Genomic DNA, 22,026 nt, shown 5'->3' on the forward strand with positions numbered 1-22,026 from the left:
CTCGAATTACAGATAGAAGGGTACCTAGAACTATTGAGAATATTCTTGGTGTTGTTGCAAGGCCAAAACGGAAGAGTGACAAATTGGTAATGCTTGTTTAGAAAAGAGAATCTCAGAAATCGATAGTGATCTGGATGAATCTGATTGTGAAGGTAAGCGTCCTGTAAGTCTATTGTGGACATGAAGTGACCTTGCTAAACAAAAGGAGGAATAGTCCTTAATGTCACTATCTTGAAAGTTGGGACTCTAATAAAATGATTTAAAGTTTTCAGATCCAAAATTGGTCTGAAAGAAGTTTCCTTCTTTAGCACAATGAATAGATTTGAATAAAAACCCAAATCCTTGTTCCTGCTGTGGAATTGGGATAATTACCACTGAAAGTTCTAGAAAGGCTTGAGCTTTTACTGTTTTTTTTGTACATGGGTAAGAAAGAATCTTTCCAAGGGTGGTCTTATTCTGAATCCTATTCGATACCCCTGATAAATTATATTCTGAATTCACTGATTTTGGACAGAGTCTGTCTAAACTCTTTGAAATAGCTTTAGTCTGCCCCCTACCAGAAGAACTGCCTTGAGGGCCGCACCTTCATGTAGGTTTAGGGGCAGGATTTGGTTTCTTATAAGGCTTGGATTTATTCCAATTCGGATATGGTCTCCAATCCAGAGGCCTTAGGGGAAGGAGTGGTTTTCTGTTCTCTTTTCTGACGAAAGGAACTAAAATGATTGGGAGCTTTAAATTTACCCTTAGATTTCTTGTCTTGGGGCAGAAAAACTCCTTACTCCCAGTAACAGTGGAGATAATAGAATCCAATTGTGAACCAAAAAGATTTTTACCTTGAAAAAAAAAATAATAATAATCTAGTTTTAGACACCATGTCAGCATTCCAAGATGTAGGCCATAAAGCTCTTCTAGTTAGAATGGCTAAAGACTTGGATTTGACATTGACCTTAATGACATCAAATATAGCATCACAAATAAAATGATTTGTATGTTGAAGTAAAACAATAATGTTAGATAATTCAGAATCTGAAGACAACTGTTGTGCTAAACTGTCCAACCAAAAAGTAGAAGCAGCAGCAACATTAGCCATAGATATAACAGGTCTAAGAATATAGCCAGTATGTAGATAAGCCCTTCTTAGATAAGTTTCAAGCTTCCTATCTAAATGATCCTTAAAAGAAGTATTGTCTTCCATAGGAATAATAGTACGTTTAGCAAGAGTGGAAATTGCCCCATCAACTTTAGGAACTGTTTCCCAAAGTTCTAAATTGGCTACAATTAAAGGATACAATTTCTTAAACCTAGAAGAAGGGTTAAAAGAGGTACCAGGCTTAGACCATTCTTTAGCAACAACATTAGAGATAGCGTCAGGAATAGGAAATACTTCAGGAGTAATAACAGTAGTCTTAAATACAGACTTTAGACTATTAGCTTTATCATCAGGAGGTTTAGACTCCTCAATACCCAAAATAAACAAAACTTCCTTTAGGAGAGAGCGAATATATTCTATCTTAAATAAAAAAGAAGATTCAGTATGCTGAAGGTCAGAACTTAATTCATTAGGTTTAGGAAAATGTTGCAAAACCCTTTTACGTTTATTTGAAGGCGGAATAGCAGTCACTGCCTTCTCTATAGCTGCAGCAATAAATCTTTCATTTCTGCAGTAATGCTATGTACATTAAACTGAGATGGAATAACAGTGTATTTGTACTCATAGCTATATTATCAGCATTTAACAATTTGTCAAATCCATGCTCCTGTATATATGAAGATTCAGTATATATATATATATATATATATATATATATATATATATATATATATATATATATATTCACAAAGATTGGTGTATGTGCACTCTCACCAACGCTTGCAACTGTCAGGGTGCTTTGAGGTAATTTGTAGAAATGCAAAAAAGGAAGCACTCACTGATCCTTCTCCAACTGTGGCAAACAAATTTAATGTAGTTTTAGTGACGTTTCGGGACAACAACAGTCCCTTCCTCTGAAAAGTTAACAATGTGCAAAATCAGCCTTTAAATAGGCCCCAGATAACACTCCCCTCAAGATCAGCCAATCCAGGCCAAATGATAATCACACCCCTTCAGTGACCAATGAAAATCATTGACAGATATATACATAATTATGTTGTCAAAATATCGATCAAAAAACCTAAATAAAATCATACCCAGAGTGATCCCTCATAAAGGTAGTCCTGCCCCAATCCGACATATGTATGATGGCATGTTATAGAAAGCGAAATGTAAATAAAAAACAAACAAACTTAATGTTAGCCTACTGGCCAATCAGCATCCATTTTGCATCTGAAGCTGATACGTCATACAACGCAACCATGGCTTACTCCCCCCTGTTACTAAGGACGCCCGGAGGAATAGCAAATCAGATCAACACTCCTCAATATAATAAGAATGATCACTCGTCTGCTCAGTGAATTATCAACTGATAGTGTGAATCATTGTATTCACACAACAATACATTTCAGTGTGTCACATAAGAATCTATCAGTGTATCACATAAAAATATATATCAGTATCAATCTACCATCAGTCACAATCATGCTAGTGACAGCGGGTATTTATAGCGATAAAGATCCACATCGGAAAACCGCCCTAGGCTGTGTCACCTTCCACTGCCGACACACAATGAGATCAGAGAAATGTCCACAACTAAGTGGCCGGCACCACCGATGTCCATGTATGTATCACATACCAACAGTAGAACATCGCCGCTAGCCACTGTCAACTCAATACAAATGTAAACAAAGTATCCATGGCGACCAATGTTAGAGCGCAGTGTCAAAGCAGGCGTGTGTACAGGGGCGTGTCCTGGCAACCAAATTATCATGATAGGATACCATTTAATAATAGGCGTGCTTACAAACATGTCATAGCAACCAGAGGGGCAGAACAGTACGTGTTCTAGAGAACCTTCAATATTGTGATGCATAAATAAAACCCATCGTTGCTAAATCATACTTATAGGAATACACCAAAAGATAAAAAATAGTAATAGTAATGTCCCATCTAAAAAACTTAACTAAAACTAGAATCCACACCATCCCGTGTAAAATGTCGACACCATCTGATACAGATAGTAACCCCATCCAATGCAATTAATTATTATGACCAAGGCAGCAAAAATTTACCCTAATCTCAAGCCAAAAACTTGTACTGATCACCAAAAAATAAATAAATAAAATAACCAGAAATAACAAAGGGAATTACTCCACTGAGTAAAGCTCACCTACCTACCCAGAGCTAATACTCCACGGATAGAGTGACACAACCTAAGAAATCAAAATCACAAATAAAGGTTTGACTACATTGTACCTAAAACAAGAAAGATATTAACTCTAAATGCACAAAATTCCAACATTGGAATAGCATAAAAGGGGGCATTAAATGTGTTGTCATATCAAATCTCCCTTTTAAGGCAGAGCCTAGGAGGGATAAAGTGTATCCCTCCTAGGCTCTGTCTTGATAGGGAGATTTGATATGACAACACATTTAATGCCCCCTTTTATGCTATTCCAATGTTGGAATTATGTGCTTTTAGAGATAATATCTTTCTTGTTTTAGGTACAATGTAAAGGAAAAAGAGTCCCAACTGGACCATAGACTGATGCCCCACTATGGGTTAACCGGATAAATAAACTTAAAACTACCCTCAGGAGAACAATAAATTATTAAAAAATACTGACTGTACTTATATGTCCATTCCACAATGCAGCGAAAATACTGTATATGCTTCCATTCAGCCTTACACAATTAATAATAATACCTGATGAGCTTATCCTTTAGTAAATTGAAACCTTATAAGGTATAGTCTGTATAGGAATATGCATATAAATATAAATGTAAATGTAAAGTTGGGTCCTTTTCCTCAAATATACCCACACAGTTGCAGGACACTAACAGCCCCAAAGTCTTAAACACAGCTTAGGACATAAAAGTTACGTGAGGGCCCCTTCGTGTATTCACAAACGTCTAATGACACTGATGCAACTTGAAATTCTTATAGGATGTTACAATATCTCACCGGCTCAAAGTGTTGTGCTCTTCCAGGCTCCAGCCTGTCCACCGTTCGCGGATCGAGCGTTTTGCCAGCCGGGCGTCCTCCAAGTGTAGGAAAACACGTGTCCTGTGTTAACCGTCGTTCCGATAGGCCCAGGTAAAGTGACGTATCCTGCGTGTCACTCCAGTCTCTATTCCAGTTGGTTCAGGTGAAAGTGACGTATCCTGCGTGTCACTCCTGCCCCTGTGCTTACGGGTATCGAGTAGGGAAATCCATAGACCGCATCAGCAAACCTTGAAATAGAAAATTCAATTAACTAACCCACCAATCGCAACAGAGCACTGGGTATTTTAAGCAGTGTGTAAGTTGATGTTTTAGGGACTATGAGTACGGCTCTCCCAGCCGAAACGCGTTAGTCTTGTTTTGGGGGTTACCCCACACTCTTTTTTTGTACACATTTTAATGTTTATTAATAATAAAGTTTAGCTTTTTATATATAAATTTTTTGGTGCCTGATTTTTTGCTTAGGTACAATGTAGTCAAACCTTTATTTGTGATTTTGATTTCTTAGGTTGTGTCACTCTATCCGTGGAGTATTAGCTCTGGGTAGGTAGGTGAGCTTTACTCTGTGGAGTAATTGCCTTTGTTATTTCTGGTTATTTTATTTATTTATTTTTTGGTGATCAGTACAAGTTTTTGGCTTGAGATTAGGGTAAATTTTTGCTGCCTTGGTCATAATAATTAATTGCATTGGGTGGGGTTACTATCTGTATCAGATGGTGTTGACATTTTACACGGGATGGTGTGGATTCTAGTTTTAGTTAAGTTTTTTTGATGGGACATTACTATTACTATTTTTTATCTTTTGGTGTATTCCTATAAGTATGATTTAGCAACGATGGGTTTTATTTATGCATCACAATATTGAAGGTTCTCTAGAACACATACTGTTCTGCCCCTCTGGTTGCTATGACATGTTTGTAAGCACGCCTATCATTAAATGGTATCCTATCATGATAATTTGGTTGCCAGGACACGCCCCTGTACACACGCCTGCTTTGACACTGCGCTCTAACATTGGTCGCCATGGATACTTTGTTTACATTTGTATTGAGTTGACAGTGGCTAGCGGCGATGTTCTACTGTTGGTATGTGATACATGCATGGACATCGGTGGTGCCGGCCACTTAGTTGTGGACATTTCTCTGATCTCATTGTGTGTCGGCGGTGGAAGGTGACACAGCCTAGGGCGGTTTTCCAATGTGGATCTTTATCGCTATAAATACCCGCTGTCACTAGCATGATTGTGACTGATGGTAGATTGATACTGATATATATTTTTATGTGATACACTGATAGATTCTTATGTGACACACTGAAATGTATTGTTGTGTGAATACAATGATTCACGCTATCAGTAGATAATTCACTGAGCAGACGAGTGATCATTCTTATTATATTGAGGATTGTTGATCTGATTTGCTATTCCTCCGGGCGTCCTTAGTAACAGGGGGGAGTAAGCCATGGTTGCGTTGTATGACGTATCAGCTTCAGATGCAAAATGGATGCTGATTGGCCAGTAGGCTAACATTAAGTTTGTTTGTTTTTTATTTACATTTCGCTTTCTATAACATGCCATCATACATATGTCGGATTGGGTCAGGACTACCTTTATGAGGGATCACTCTGGGTATGATTTTATTTAGGTTTTTTGATCGATATTTTCACAACATAATTATGTATATATCTGTCACTGATTTTCATTGGTCACTGAAGGGATGTGATTATCATTCGGCCTGGATTGGCTGATCTTGAGGGGAGTGTTATCTGGGGCCTATTTAAAGGCTGATTTTGCACATTGTTAACTTGTCAGAGGAAGGGACTGTTGTTGTCCCGAAACGTCACTAAAACTACATTAAATTTGTTTGCCACAGTTGGAGAAGGATCAGTGAGTGTTTCCTTTTTTGTATGTGTATATATATATATATATATATATATATATATATATATATATATATATATAATCCACCCCTTCATCAGACCAACAATTGTACAGAGTGAATCAAACATTTTATACCCATTGAAACCCCACCCACTGTGCAAAAAAAACCATAGCAACCATAGAAAAAACAAATGCATTGTGAATGCTAATAATGGGACTATTTTCAGAACATCAATCCTTGCTAGTGCAAAAAACAAAGTCTCTATTTAATATTATCACAAACCTCGATTGTTATTCCTGCACTGAGAAAATGGCTGCACTGAGAAAATGGCTTTTTAAGCCCCGTCCTCAAACTATGTGTAACAACAACAAGGGAATGTATCAATGTGTATCATAAATGTATCAAAAACTATTTGACATAACGGTATCCAAATCAATGTATAGATGTGTATAAAGATACAAATGTAATCACTTCCAACTCCTATAGGTGTACCTATAGTCCTATATTGGACCTAGTAATAGAGAAAACAAGTCTATATACCAGCTATTGCCTAAGATATTGCTCCAAATGTATCCTCAGTTACCTACATGTAGACAAACTGATCAAAGTATTTTCAAAAAATAAAACATAAAAATGCAATACAAAAGTCTAGTTAAACATATAAAATTAAACACATAGATAAAGCTAGCACCAGGGAGCAGACGTAAATTTTCACTATGTGTATGTTACATGCATTTACATATCTTAAATGTCTCATATTAGTTACATCATGGGGAAAGTAAACTAAGCAAATATAAAACGGATCAGATTATCAAAATCATTTAAGAATTAAACACATAGATAAAGCTATCAGGGAGCATACGTAAATTTTCACTATGTGTATGGTACATCCATATAAATATATCTTAAATGTATCATTACAGTTACATCATGGGGGAAATTAAACTAAGCAATTATATACAGATCAGATTAATAAGATCAATAAATCAAAGTCTATCTACAAGAAGCAGTGCCAGTCCACATTTGTGTTAAGGCCCCTGGGTTGTACCGTATCAAGCCTGTAGATCCATCGTGCTTCTAGTTGTAAAAGGCGCTGGTCCCCTATTCCCACCCCTCTTCAAAGGGGGAACATGATCTATCAGTTGGAAGCGTAGGTCCTTAACAGTGTGGCCCTTCTCCGCAAAGTGCCTGGCTACAGGCTGATCGCTGTTACCCTTGTCTATGATTGGCCATACTTTTCTTTTTATTGTCTGTCGTTTTCCCGATGTAAAACAGACCACAAATGCAGCTGAGCATATATATTACACATTTTGTAGTGCAGGTCAAATAATGTTTTGTCAGTTGCATATTTGGTATTTTTAACATATTTTTATTATGTTGTAAGTATTTATGTATTCATGCCGCACGTTAGTTTGGAAACAAGTATTGCTTATTGACCACAGCCGTTGATATGGAAACCATATGGGTGGCCTTTGATTGGCTGTAGCTGGTATAAAGGTCTGCTCTAACGTGTAGGAGTTTAAGCCTATGATTAAGTGCCGCACGGCACAAAACATATAAGGTCTCCTCCTCCTCCTCTGTACATGTATTGCACTACGAGTGTTGTTGTTTTTTAATATATGGAATAAAGGATTGTTTTTACCTGGAGTTTTGGAGTGCCGCTTACTTTTTCTCTTTTAAAATTATTCCCTAAACTTTAAAGGGACACTAAAGTAAACATTGAACGTTCAGATGGAGCACACAATTTTAAAACAACTTTCTAATTCACATCCATTATTTAAATGTGCACAATATTTTCCTATACACACAGGTACCAGCTCCTACTGAACATGTGCAAGATTCGCAGAATATACGTACAAGCATTTTGTGGTTGGCCGATGACTGTCACATGATGCAGTGGGAATGGAAAATAAAACTAATTTTGAAATTCACACTAAGTGCTTTTGCAATACATATTTATTATGCATTTATTGATTATGCTATTCTATTGTGTTTAGTCGTCCTTTAAAGGATTACTGACACCTTAGCCCTCCCACTTGTTAAAGGGATATGATTCAGATAGAACATACAAATTTAAGCAACTTTCCAATGTACTTCTATCATCATTCTTTTGATATCTTTTGTTGAAAAGCATACGTGGGTAGGTTAAGGGGCAGCAATGCACTACTGGGAGCTATCCGCTGATTGGTGGCTACACACATAAGCCTCATCATTGGCTCACGCCCTGCCCTTTTAAGACTATCATGAGAATTTTACATTGCCACTCCTATGATATGTCACTCTTGTTACAGTAATATTGATGTCACTCTTAAAATTCATCTCCTATTTGTCACTCTTTTGCTATGTCACAGCATTGTTAAGTCACGGCATTGTTAAGTCACGGCATTGTTAAGTCACAGCATTATTAAGTCACGGCATTGTTATATCACGGCATTGTTATATCACGGCATTGTTATGTCACGGCATTGTTATGTCACGGCATTGTTATGTCACGGCATTGTTATGTCACGGCATTGTTATGTCATGGCATTGTTAAGTCACGGCATTGTTATATCACGGCATTGTTATATCACGGCATTGTTATATCACGGCATTGTTATATCACGGCATTGTTATATCATGGCATTGTTATATCACGGCATTGTTATGTCATGGCATTGTTATATCACAGCATTGTTATATCACGGCATTGTTATATCACGGCATTGTTATATCACGGCATTGTTAAGTCACGGCATTGTTAAGTCACGGCATTGTTAAGTCACGGCATTGTTAAGTCACGGCATTGTTAAGTCACGGCATTGTTATATCACGGCATTGTTATATCACGGCATTGTTATATCACGGCATTGTTATATCACGGCATTGTTAAGTCACGGCATTGTTATATCACGGCATTGTTATATCACGGCATTGTTATATCACGGCATTGTTATATCACGGCATTGTTATATCACGGCATTGTTATCTTTATACACATCTATACATTGATTTGGATACCGTTATGTCAAATAGTTTTTGATACATTTATGATACATTCCCTTGTTGTTGTTACACATAGTTTGAGGGAGGGGTTTAAGAAGCCATTTTCTCAGTGCAGCAATAACAACTGAGGTTTGTGATAATATTAAATAGAGAATTTGTTTTTATCACTAGCAAGGATTGATGTTCTGCAAATAGTCCCACTAATACTACACGATTAGTTTATTATTGCACTGTATAATATTAACACAGGATTAGTAACTATGAGCATTCACAATGTATTTGTTTTTTCTATGGTTGCTATGGCAACAGTTGGGCGTTTTTTGCCCAGTGGGTGGGGTTTCAATGGGTATAAAATGTTTGATTCACTCTGTACAATTGTTGGTCTGATGAAGGGGTGAACACCCCGAAACTTCACTTGTTTCTATGGAATAAAACACTTTTTATTTCACTGTGACCTGTATCAAGTCCAGTGAGTGCTTGTGCTATAACTTGGATGGATAGATTTTATATATATATATATATATATATATATATATATATATATATATATATATATATATATATATATATATATGTGTGTGTGTTTTCTGAGAACACTAAATGAGCTGGGGGGCATCGCTTATAACGGCAAATTTGGTGGGAAAATGTAAATTTTTTGGTGCCAAACAAACTGCGCAAAATGATGACACTTCACACTATGACATAAATAGCATCATCACATGCGCAACATGCAAAGCTGTAGTGAATTCCTAATACACCTCTCACTCTCAAAAGCAGGTAAGAACTTTGATTGTAAATACAAAAAAACAAATGTACCTAAATAAAGCCTAATGGATACTTCTATTATAGCTGCATAAAATGTGACTATCAACATTCCATGAGACTAACATAATACTTAGCATCCTAATTTATAAATAAATTACTAGCTCCAAAAAAAACTCCCTTCACATCCCTCAGACAAACACTGCACTTAGAGCTGTGGAACTGGGCTTCAATATGCTTAGAAGCACCTTTCACTGAAGAAATTAAACACATCATGCTTCACCACATCCTAAGGAGGCAAAGTTTTTAAAACTGAGGTATGAGTGAGGCGGGGGGTGTATTTATAAGCATTTGAGGTTTGGGAAACTTTGACCCCCCCCCCCCCCCCCGGTAGGAATGTACAGTATATCCCATCAGTAACTAGCTCATGGACTCTTGCCACCTAAATGAAAAATAATTAATTTTTTTTTTTTTTTTTTTTTTAGTGTAGTGGTTCCCCCCCAACGACCATTAGTTAGGAAACCCCCACATCACCATCCCACCTTTTTTTATGTAGCGTAGTTCCCCTTCCCTCCCTTTATTTTTATTTTCCATAGTGTAGGGCCTTCCCATTACCACCTCCTCCCTCCCCCTTCTGCTGTTGGGCCGCCCACCCGCCTCCTGTATTCCCTCTCACACCTCCCGCCGGGACCAACAGAGGATTGTTACAGACGGTCACACACACACACACACAGTGTCACCGTCTGTAACAATCTGGCATCCGCTTTCATATGGAACCGGAGCACCAATCCTGCTCCGGTTCTATATACAGGCAGATGTACAGCCGAGACTGCTGGAGCTTCCTGCCGCACCGTACGATGTATATACAGTATATATATATATATATATATATATATATATATATATATATATATATATATATATATGAGATATGATGAAGAAACAGATAAGCAAAATGAAATGACCAATGAGCTACTAGAACATCCACAAACTCTGCCTAGGGGGTCACTGGATCTCACAAAGTACCTGGGAAGTTTGTTGTTTAAACGAGAAGTCATCAGATCTATCTCTAGGAGACCCCAAAGATCCACAATCTGATTAAACACATCCTGGTGAAGACACCATTCCCCTGGATGCAGGGACTGACCACTGAGAAAATCAACTTCCCAGTTGTGCACTCCTGGAATACGAACTGCAGAGACTAGACAGGAATTGGCTTCTGCCAATAAGAGATTTCGAGACACTTCCCTCATGGCTAGGGAACTGATGATTGACATAGGCCACTGCTGTGACATTGTCTGATTGAAAGCGAAGATGAGACTCCTTTTTCAACAGAGGCCAAGCCTATAGAGCCATGAAAATAACACAGAGTTCTAGAACATTTATTGGCAACCTTGCCTCTCGAGAGGCTCAAACCCCTTGTGCTCTCAGAGACGCCAAAACAGCTCCCCAACCTGAAACACTTGCATCTATAGTGATCACAGTCCTGGAAGGATGAGCAAAAGAAGTCCCTAAATAATGAACTTATTATCCAGCCACCAAGTCAGAGACTGACTTGTTCTGTGATCCAGAAAAATCTTTTGGAGACAGCCGAGTATGATCACTGCACTGACAAAGCATACAAAGCTGAAGAGGTCTCATGAAATCAAGCAAATTGAATTGCATTTGAAGCTGCAATCACAAGACCCAATACTTCCATACAAAGAGCAACAGAGGGAAGAGAGAGAGTGAAGGCTCAGGCAGGCTGACACCAATTTTAGCCTTCTCTGATCTGTTAGAGAAAGACTCATGGAGACTGAATCAATTTAAAACCCCAGAAAAGTAAACCCTTGTCTGAGGCAACAAATAACTCTTTGGAAAATCGAACTTCCAACCATACTGTTGAAGACACAATAACAACTGTCTGTTGGTGTGAGATTCTGCTAAATAACAAGGATGGAGCTTGAACCAAAATATCGTCTAGGTAAGGATACACTGCAATACCCTGAGATCTGATCACAGACAGTAGGGCACCCAGAACCTTTGTGAAAATTATTGGTGCTGTAGCCAGACCAGATGGTAGAGCAACAAACTGAAAATGGTGGTCTAGAAAGGAAAACCTCAGAAACTAGTAATGTTCCCTGTGAATTGGAACATGAAGATAAGTATCCTTTAAATCTTTTTTGGACATAAACTGACCTTGCAGAACATAAGGCAGAATAGTCCGAATAGTTTCCATTTTGAAAGTAAGAATTCTAACAAACTTGTTCAGAGCTTTCAGATCCAGAACTGGCTGAAAGTACATTCCTTCTTTAGAACAATGAAGAGATCTGAATAAAATCTCATCCCCTGTTCCTGCAAATGAACTAGAGCAATCACTCCCACAGTTTCCAGAACTGAAACTGACTGAAAAAAGGCTTGGGCCTTTAAGGCATTCCTTGACCAGAAAAAAAACCTTCCTCTGGGAGGCCTTGTTCTGAAACCTATCCGACAACCCTGAGAAACTATATTTAGAACCCAGGGATCTGGAACAGACTGAAACCAACCTTCCTGAAGAAGGCATAACCTGCCGCCTACCAGAGCCTCTGGATCAGGGCCGCACTTTCATGTAGATTTTTTAGGTTGCTTTTGCGTCTGTTGCGATTAGCACTAGGCCTCTAGACTGGGCCAGAGGTGCTTTGCTTTTGAGAGGAGGAATCAAATTTCTGTTCCTTGTTCTGACGAAAGGAACGAAAATGATTGGAGGCTTTAGATTTTACCCCTGGACTTCTTGGATTGAGAAAGAAAAGCCCCTTTACCTCCAGTAACAGTAGAAATTATGGAATCCAAATCAAAACCAAAAAGTTTCTTTTCCCTGAAAAGAAAGAGATAAATGTCTGAATTTAGACACCATGGACCAGATTACAAGTGAAGTGCTAAATATCAATTTGTGCTCCACTGTGTAATACTAGTGCACGATAATGTGCACTGGTATTATAAGTTTTCAGCAATGCGAATGCGAGCAGAGATGGCAACAAATATATGTTGATATAAATATATATTTATGTGTTAATATGTGTATATACACATAAATATATATATGTGTATATAAGCATATACATTTACAGGGAACACACAGTTACCATAGACCACAATTTAAAGGCACTTTTCAGTGAAGTTTTTCTTTTCTAACACCCTACTCCCACCAACTTTAACCCCAACATACTGCCTAGTGCAGTCATTTTATTAAAAAATAAAGATGCTGCCATCTTTATATTTTAATAAACTACACTAGACAGTATTTTGGGCAAGATTAATAAAATTAACCAGATATCTGATCTCTGGCTAATTTTCTAAGCGCTAACTGCTACTGCAAGCTCACAGAAGCAATAACCAGCCATTTGTAATGTCTGGTTAATTATCTCGCTCCCGCAAATGGGCAAACGTGTAATCTAGCCCCATATCATCAGATAAGGACTCAAAGGGACGGTCTACTCCAGAATTGTTATGGTTTTAAAAGATAGGTATTCCCTTTTTACCTATTACCCATTCTCCTAGTTTTGCATAACCAACACGGTTATATTAATATACGTTTTACCTCTGTGATTACCCTGTATCTAAGCCTCTGCAGATTGCCCCCTTATTTCAGTTCTTTTGAAAGACATGCATTTTAGCTAATCAGTGATGACACTTAGGTGACTCCATGGGAGTGAGCACAAAGTTATCTATATGGCACACATGAACTAGTGCTGTCTAGCTGTAAAAAAAACTGTCAAAATGCACTGAGATAAGAGGCGGTCCTGAAGGGCTTAGAAATTAACATATGAATCTACCTATGTTTAGCTTTCAACAAAGAATTCTAATAGAGCAAAGCAAATTTGATGATAAAAGTAAATTGGAAAGTTGTTTAAAATAACATGCCCTATCTGAAACATGAAAGTTTAATTTTGACCAGACTGTCCCTTTAAGCCATAAAGCTCTTCTATAAAGAACTGCCAAGGACAAGTTTTTAACATTAATCTTAATAATGTCAAATACAGCATCACAAATAAAGGAATTAGCATTTTTGAGCATTCCACAAGAGGGTCAAAAAATTATTAGAAAACTGCACTGAAAGACTAGTTAACCAGTAAGAAGAAGCAGCAGTCACATCACCAATAGAGATAACTGGCCTAAACAAATAACCTGCTTGCACATAGGAGGTTGGAATCATTTCATAGAAGGGCCTTTCTAAAGGGTCCTTAAAAGAAGTACTGTCTTCCAAAGGTATAGTAGTACGCTTAGCCAGAGTGGAAATGGCCCCATCTACTATAGGGACAGTCTCCCACAGTTCAATATTAGAGGCAGGTAAGGGATATAACTTCTTAAACCTTGCAGAAGGATTAAAAGAACTACATGGCTTAGACCATTCCCTAGAAATGATTTCAGAGACAGCATCTGGAATAGGAAAAACCTCAGGTATTTTAGCAACAGTTTTAAAAACTGAATCTAAACAGTTAAAGGGCTTATCCTCAGAACCCTTAGAGTCTTTAACCCCAATTAAGCAAAACCTCTTAAAAGGGAATAAATATGTTCAACTTTAAATAAAAGAAAGAAAGAAAGAAAAAAAAAAAAGGGGAGGATGAATCAGGTACAACTTCAGAAGAAGATTCCCCATCATCAGAGGCAGGAAAGATGCAAACATTTCAGAAATGGTAGATTTGATGAGATCTTTCACACCTAGAGCAAAATCTGTAGAGCTCTCATGTAAGGAACAAACATAAGAAGCAGTAATCCCCATAGAAGCAGCATTAGGTTGGTCAGAATGCATTAACATTTTTAAAATGAGTCACATAAATAAGCTGGAGGAGATAACTCAGCCTTTTTACAATAAACACACTTAACATTAGTAGGAAAGTGTTCAGAGAACCCAGCTTCTAAGGTAGATTTAGGGACAGAATCAGAAGGCTCCATTATGACATTAAACTACAATAGCATATGCAATTATATCCCCTTAAAAAAGCTTGAGGAATGGAAATGTTACCCACTTAATAAAAGTTTAATACAAATTACATTTCAGACACACTAAGCCAAAATAATAACTAATGCAGGAGACAGCTGAATAGGGGGATGGACGTGAAAGATAAAACTGATAAAAGGGAGATTAGCACGCCAAATCCAGATGTGCGTGTACTAGAGGGCACATGTGCGCTAACCCGAAAGCCGAAGTGCAGGAAAAAACATTTACGTCCCGGAGCACAATCCCAAGGGCTCAAGTGCGCTATCCAAACACATGCAGACCCGAAGGCTGATGCGCCTTAAAAAACACAAACTAGACTCTACGCGTGCAAAAATTTAAAGGGGAATAATAATAATATAAAGATTTTGTGCCAAGGCTATAGCTATATATATATATATATATATATATATATATATATATATGTATTAATAAATATATAACTATAAATTGCCCAAACAACCCTACAGAGTGTCATAAATAAAAATATGATACTTACCAACACTTATCTAATATATGATTCTATTGACAACCAGTAGAAAGCCAAACCAGTACTGAAACATATCAGCAGAGGTTTTGAAATAGGAGCATATTGTAGATCCATAGGAGGAGGCAAAAGACCAGTCCCTGCGATCACTATGACAACATTTTCCATGAGGTGAAAAAGAGAGCCACTAACCATACCCCATATATATCCCTCTGACAAACACTGTACTCTGAGGGGAAAACGGGTCTCAACATAGACTAAAAGCCCCTCTTCACTGAAGAATCATATGCACATCTTCATTCTTCACCATCCTCCAGCGGAGGCAAAGACAAGACTGAGGTTTCTGTGAGATGAGAGGGGTTTTATAGAGCTCTTGGGCTTTGGAAATCTTTAAAGCAAAGAACTGGAGCAGCGCTAAGAGAAGCAATAGGGCATCTACTATGATATATAAATTAATAGAGGGTGATACCTAATAGCTAGTCAGTTCAAATGTGTGTATTAGTTATATCAAATAGTGAACTATAATTAAACAATTATAGTATGCAAAGAAATATAAATGATATATAAAATAATTGCGTATGGGTAAGAGAATGAGTTTATTGATTCTTAACAATACTATATCATAATAAAATATTACAATAAAACAATTATAAGGATCCTCTACACATAAAAAGAAAACTGTTGCAATAGTCTATGATGGACCAAGTGGTATAAAATATATACGATATCTAAAAAATATGAAAAATATATATAAGAACGATGGGGAGATGAAATGTATGCCAGCAAAATAGGGAGAGAAAAAAAAAAGTGTCCAAGTGCTATTTGTCCATTTTAGTTTCCAAAAATATAAGGAACAGAATCAGTTATAAGAATTACATTGATTTTCCAATGGTTGTGCACATACATAGGAAGATGTCCTTTAAGTGATGGGAGAGTTATTCCAAATGTGATCTAATGGAGATATAAAGTACCTTAACACCGCTGGGTGAATAGTGTTGAAGTATCCTGTGTGTAAGCCTGTCAGCCAATATAGCTGCGTGATCACACAGGCATCTGTTCCTAGATCTTGTGATGAGTCTCTAAATAAGAGAGTGCAGTCACTCAATGGCTTTGTGGTAAGCCTGTTTACAGAGTATTGCTGAATATTTCTTATTCTTTACTTGGTTCCTTGAGATGTAGCTGTTACAGGTGTCTGTTCAGTCAGCTCAGTGAGCTGTTGGAGATTCAAAGTGTAAGCCAATCAGGATACATCCACCGGTTTCAGCTGCAAAGAGCCTGTGGGTTTGGAAACACTCCTATTTTTAGAGGAAGATTGCGTGGAAACTATTGAAAAATGGCAACACAAGGTATTTAAATATATTTGTAATTGAGAATCGCCTATACAATGAAAAAAGGATAATTTTAGCCTTTCATATCCCTTTAAATCACTAGCAGTAAAACTCAATTTAAAATCATGATTTTATACATAGAGGTTTCATTTTTAAAATAATAATAATAATTCAGATTATTTTTCCAGTTATATAAGAAAATACTGATTTAGTTATGTTATATACTATTAGAAATACATAGATATATCATTGAAATTAATGCAATTATTGGGAGGTGAATTATCTCCAGAAAATAATGATTACCTTAAAGGGATAGTCTAGTCAAAATTATCATTTTTTCTTCGATCTCCTGGTATCTTTATTTGAAAAAGCAAGAATGTAAGCATAGGACCCAGCTCATTTTTGGTTCAGCACCTGGGTAGCGCTTTTTGATTGGTGTCTAAATGTAGCTACCAATCAGCAAGCACTACCCAGGTGCTAAACCAAAAATGGCCTGGCCCCTATGCTTACATTCTTGCTTTTTCAAATAAAGATACCAAGAGACCAAAGAAAAATAATAATAGGAGTAAATTAGAAAGTTGCTTAAAATGGTCTGCTCTATCTGAATCATGAAAGAAAAAAACTGGGGTTTATGCCTCTTTAAGGTCTATTTATTAACTTTGTTATAATTTATTTATAAAATTTTTGCTGTGAATAAGGGGTATGTTATTTCTGCAGACAAAAATTCAGTTTGAGAGATACAAAACCAAGAATACGTGATATCTTATAGACAGAAAAATGTATGCTTACATGATAAATTATTTTCTTTCAGAATGATAATGGTCCACAGTCCTCCATAACATATGGGACATATTTCCCGCCACTAGGAGGAGGTCAAGAAAACCATAGAAGAGCTTTAAAACCCTCCACCTCCCATCTCTCTCTTAGTGTTAGGTATAGCCGAGTAGAGAATAAGAAAGATAGGTAGGCAAAGCAGTGTCTATAGAAGTGTCATTAGAACTGTTGCCCACAAATTGAAATGGGTGGGGCCTGTTTACCAACATCATTCTGAAAGAAAATAATTTATCAGGTAAACAAATATTTTGTTTTCTTTCGTAAAATGATGATGGTCCACAGTCCTCCATTACATATGGGATTAATACCCAAGCCGATGGTCTATGTTACAGAAAAGGTGGGGAAAAAATTCTGTTAGTTCTTATTTAGCTGACACTGTGGCATATTGCAGCTCTGCAAATCTGCTCCAAAGGTGCATTTTCTTTCATAAACCCACAATCGCTCTTAAAGAAAGAACTGTAATACGATTAGAAGGCAACCTTCCCACCGTCAATAATGTCTTGAATACCTTTTAATTAAAGGGCCATAATACCCAAATGTTTAAACACTTGAAAGTGATGCAGCATAGCTGTAAAAAGCTGACTAGAGAATATCACCTGAACATCTCTATGTAAAAAAGAAAGATATTTTACCTCAAAAGTTCCTCAGTAGCCACCTCCCATTGTAAATGATTTCTAAGCAGCATATTAGTATGTCTGTCCTGGGACAGCTGAAGGGATGAGCTTCGTGAACTCTCATATTATTTCACCAATCAGGTAAAGGAAGCTTACTATGAAATCTCATGAGAGTTAAGTCAAATCTCATGAGATCACAGTAAGAGTACATGACCTCAGCACTGCTGATGCTGATTGGCTGCTGTTCATTTCTTTATTTTTATTTTTTTTTATCTGCAGCTGGGAGCAGGTGAAGTATAACTTTTCACACAGAACTTACTCTGCTGAGCTGAGGAAATTGTGAGGTAAAATATCTTCCTTTTTTACATAGAGATGCTCAGGTGATATTTTCCTGTCAGCTTTTTACAGTTATACTGCATCAGTTTCAAGTGATTTAGCATATGAGTATTATGTCCCTTTAAGTTAATAGGCGAACGCTACCTTAGTAGCTTTCTGCCCCTTACTAGATTTAGTAGTGAAAAAACAAACAAAGTTTGTCTGAAATCTTTTAGTTGCTTTGAGATAGAACTTCAAAGCGTTTACTACAATCAGATTATGTAATATCCGCTACCTAGCTAGCAGGATCTGAACACATTGATGGAACAACCACCTCTTGACTGTTATTTTCCATAGAAAGAAAATCATATTAAGTACAAAGTATAGCCTTCACCTAATATAACTGTATTGCTTATGCAAAACTGGAGAATGGGTAATAAAGGGGTTATCTAACTCTTTAAAGGACTAGTCAACACATTAGATTTGCATAATCAACAAATGCAAGATAACAAGACAATGCAATAGCACTTAGTCTGAACTTCAAATGAGTAGTAGCTTTTTTTATAACAAATTTCAAAGTTATGTATATTTCCACTCCCCTTGTACCATGTGATAGCAATCAGCCAATCACAAATGCATATACGTATAGTCTGTGAATTCTTGCACATGCTCAGTAGGATCTGGTGACTCAAAAATTGTAAATATAAAAGACTGTGCACATTTTTTTTAATGGAAGTAAATTGGAAAGTTGTTTAAAATTACATGCTGTATCTGAATCATGACAATGTAATTTAACCTGAGTGTCCCTTTAAACAATAACAATTCTGGAGTAGACCGTCTATTTATATTATATAATAATAGTATGTGTATTTATAACCCATTAGTTTTACCTGTATTACTTGTTTGATGTTACTTATTTTAAATACAGTTGTACTTATTTAACATTCATAATCGTTTCTGTAGCAGTGGTATTGTGATCCCTTGCTTTTTTGTTTTATGTAATTAGCTAAAGGGGCAGTAAACACTTTCTAATTACAAGACATTTCAGTTGTCTTGTTATAGAATAAAATATCAGCCAAGTCTAAACATTTGTTTGCTGCATTTGTTTTTCAATAGCCAATCTCCACCCAGCCTTATTAAGAAGAGCCAATCCAGGCTTGAGTCTGCAGACAAAGCTAGCCAAAGTTATATTATTAGTATAAAATACATTTGATCTGGTAAAGCAAATCATGAACAGATATGTAGCAAAGTTCATCTTGAAAACCATGTAGTCTTCTTTTTTTAGTTCTGAGACTTAGGTAAAGCCACAATTTTGTTACATTGCATGAAAAAGGGGGCAACAAAAATAAAGTACATATATATTGCAAAGTTGTTTTTCTATGCACAACTAAACATTTATATTAGAATCTCAAGGTGTTTATTGTACAGCTCAGATCAGAACCTGGTGTGTGTATGTGGGGCCAATCAGTATACAAATAGTATATATATATATATTTATTTATTTACTTACACACACATATAGATACACACACACAATGGATCAGCCCTATATGCACACACCTGGTACTAATCTGAGGTTACAAAGACTAAAACTTTTAAATTATTATATTTTTTTATGAAAATAAATACATTTTTTATCCTCTAGCTTTTATGACTTTTTTCTCCATGGAAGTTATAGAAGTGACAAACACTACTTACAGCTAAGTAGCCCTTAAGAGGTTATGCAGACGGCTGAACCTGCTGTTGTTCTCTCGCTCCTGTATGAACTCACAATTCTTCTTTGTGTTCCTAAATTTGCAGATTGCAAGCTCTTGTGAGCAGGAACTCTATTATTCTTGTATATGACTGGGGGGAAAAGCATAATGTTTGTAACTGTATTATGAAAAAAAGCATCCTTATAGCACAAAACTGTACAATGTGCGGGTGTGAAAACAAATTATTTGAAACAGCATTGACCTTTATATTTTAATTACAGAAGCCCGTCACACATAACACTGTTATTAGGAGAGGTCCCAATTATTATAAGTGCAACTCCTATAGCATTTTATCCTTCCTCCGGCCCATGTGTATTCATACTCTCCATAGAGAAGTTACAGATATGTACATTCTATTTTTGTATGTGAGATGACCTTATAGTACAAATGATGCCCTCCTCTCAGGTTCCTTCTATTCTTGGATCCGCCCTCCCACATTTAGACCTGTTTACTGGATAAACAGAGGAACATAGATTCCATTAACCCTTTTCCCCAAACTCCAAGTATGTGATTCAATACTAAGAAGCATATGGTTCCAGTAAGTAATCTGGACACTACAAGACCTTGGACAGGTGCATAGAGTAGCAACTTATAGGCTGACAATACATAAATCATAGAGACAACCCTGGTTCTCTTACTCTAGTCTGCTAGATTACTATAGTTTCTACCCTTTAAAGAATATATAAGACAAAACTCCTAGGTATTATGGGATATTATTCACTTAAACTTACTCTATTTTATATTTCCATAGCACCTGCGATTTCTATATAGAAATCATTGTATGCTTCTTATTCTATTTTTTTTTTAAATATTACCCATTCCCCTATAATAGTGATCTTAAGAGTGAACTTTTGCTCATATAGTCTAGATAACCATTGTATGGTGCTCCATGGAGTATGTTCGTTTCAACTCTGGTTTGTTTAAAAAATACTGTCTTGGAATATGTATACAAAAGATAATCATTTGAGGTTTTATTTATATGTTATTGTGTACCATTTTAATGTGTGATCCACTAGGTTTGGTTCATTCTAGTTCTTGTGTACTTCAATGAGGTATAACGTGGACATGGATAAGTTGTAACAATCTGGTCACTTGCAAAAGATTGCTTGTATAAATTGCTAAATGTGAGTTGTTTCTTGTTATGTTTTGATATACCTCAATAAAAATTATATAAAAACCAAAAACAAAAAAAACACAAAATTTTTTATTTGAAACAGGTCACATTATGAGAAGGTGGCAGTTTCAAAGTAGACTTTCCCATTTTTTGATAAAAGAATAAACTTTATATGTTTACTGAAACACGTCACCTCTGAGTGAGAATATCTGGCATAAACACAAATGCACTGATTTTTTTTTAACTTCTAAAGTTTAGCCAATGTAACTATGGATTTTGCATTTATAGTTCAATCATTTACATATGAAATTATACCAACTCTTAACCCCTTTGTAAGGCACTGACTTTTTAATTATTACTAACAGAACTATCAAGAGATCGTTTTCTCAGCTTTTGTCACACAGCCCCTACTCACCCGCTCTGCCTCACACTGGCCCCTGCTCACCCTATAAGCCCCCTCACACTGGCCCCTGCTCACCCTATCAGCCCCCTCAAACTGGCTCCTGCTCACCCTATCAGCCCCCTCACACTGGACCCTGCTCACCCTATCAGCCCCCTCACACTGGACCCTGCTCACCCTATCAGCCCCCTCACACTGGCCCCTGCTCACCCTATCAGCCCCCTCACACTGGCCCCTGCTCACCCTATCAGCCCCCTCACACTGGCCCCTGCTCACCCTATCAGCCCCCTCACACTGGCCCCTGCTCACCCTATCAGCCCCCTCACACTGGACCCTGCTCACCCTATCAGCCCCCTCACACTGGCCCCTGCTCACCCCCTCACACTGGCCCCTGCTCACCCTATCAGCCCCCTCACACTGGCCCCTGCTCACCCTATCAGCCCCCTCACACTGGCCCCTGCTCACCCTATCAGCCCCCTCACACTGGCCCCTGCTTACCCTA

The 22,026-nt window shown here is 37.2% G+C and overlaps 1 protein-coding gene across 1 annotated transcript in view; it reads right to left on the reverse strand.

The window, feature by feature from the left end:
• Positions 1–22,026, reverse strand: part of LOC128666929 (oocyte zinc finger protein XlCOF8.4) — a 249,673-nt gene that overhangs the window by 226,408 nt on the left and 1,239 nt on the right. The window contains exons 2-3 of the mRNA XM_053721749.1: positions 19,955–20,101; positions 4,059–4,327 (exon numbers count right to left, since the gene is read on the reverse strand). The gene's annotated coding sequence lies outside the window, so the exon portion shown is untranslated. The remainder of the gene's footprint in view (positions 1–4,058; positions 4,328–19,954; positions 20,102–22,026) is intronic.

This window comes from Bombina bombina, chromosome 7 (assembly GCF_027579735.1).
Source record: "Bombina bombina isolate aBomBom1 chromosome 7, aBomBom1.pri, whole genome shotgun sequence".
In the NCBI taxonomy this organism is placed as follows: Eukaryota; Metazoa; Chordata; class Amphibia; order Anura; family Bombinatoridae; genus Bombina; species Bombina bombina.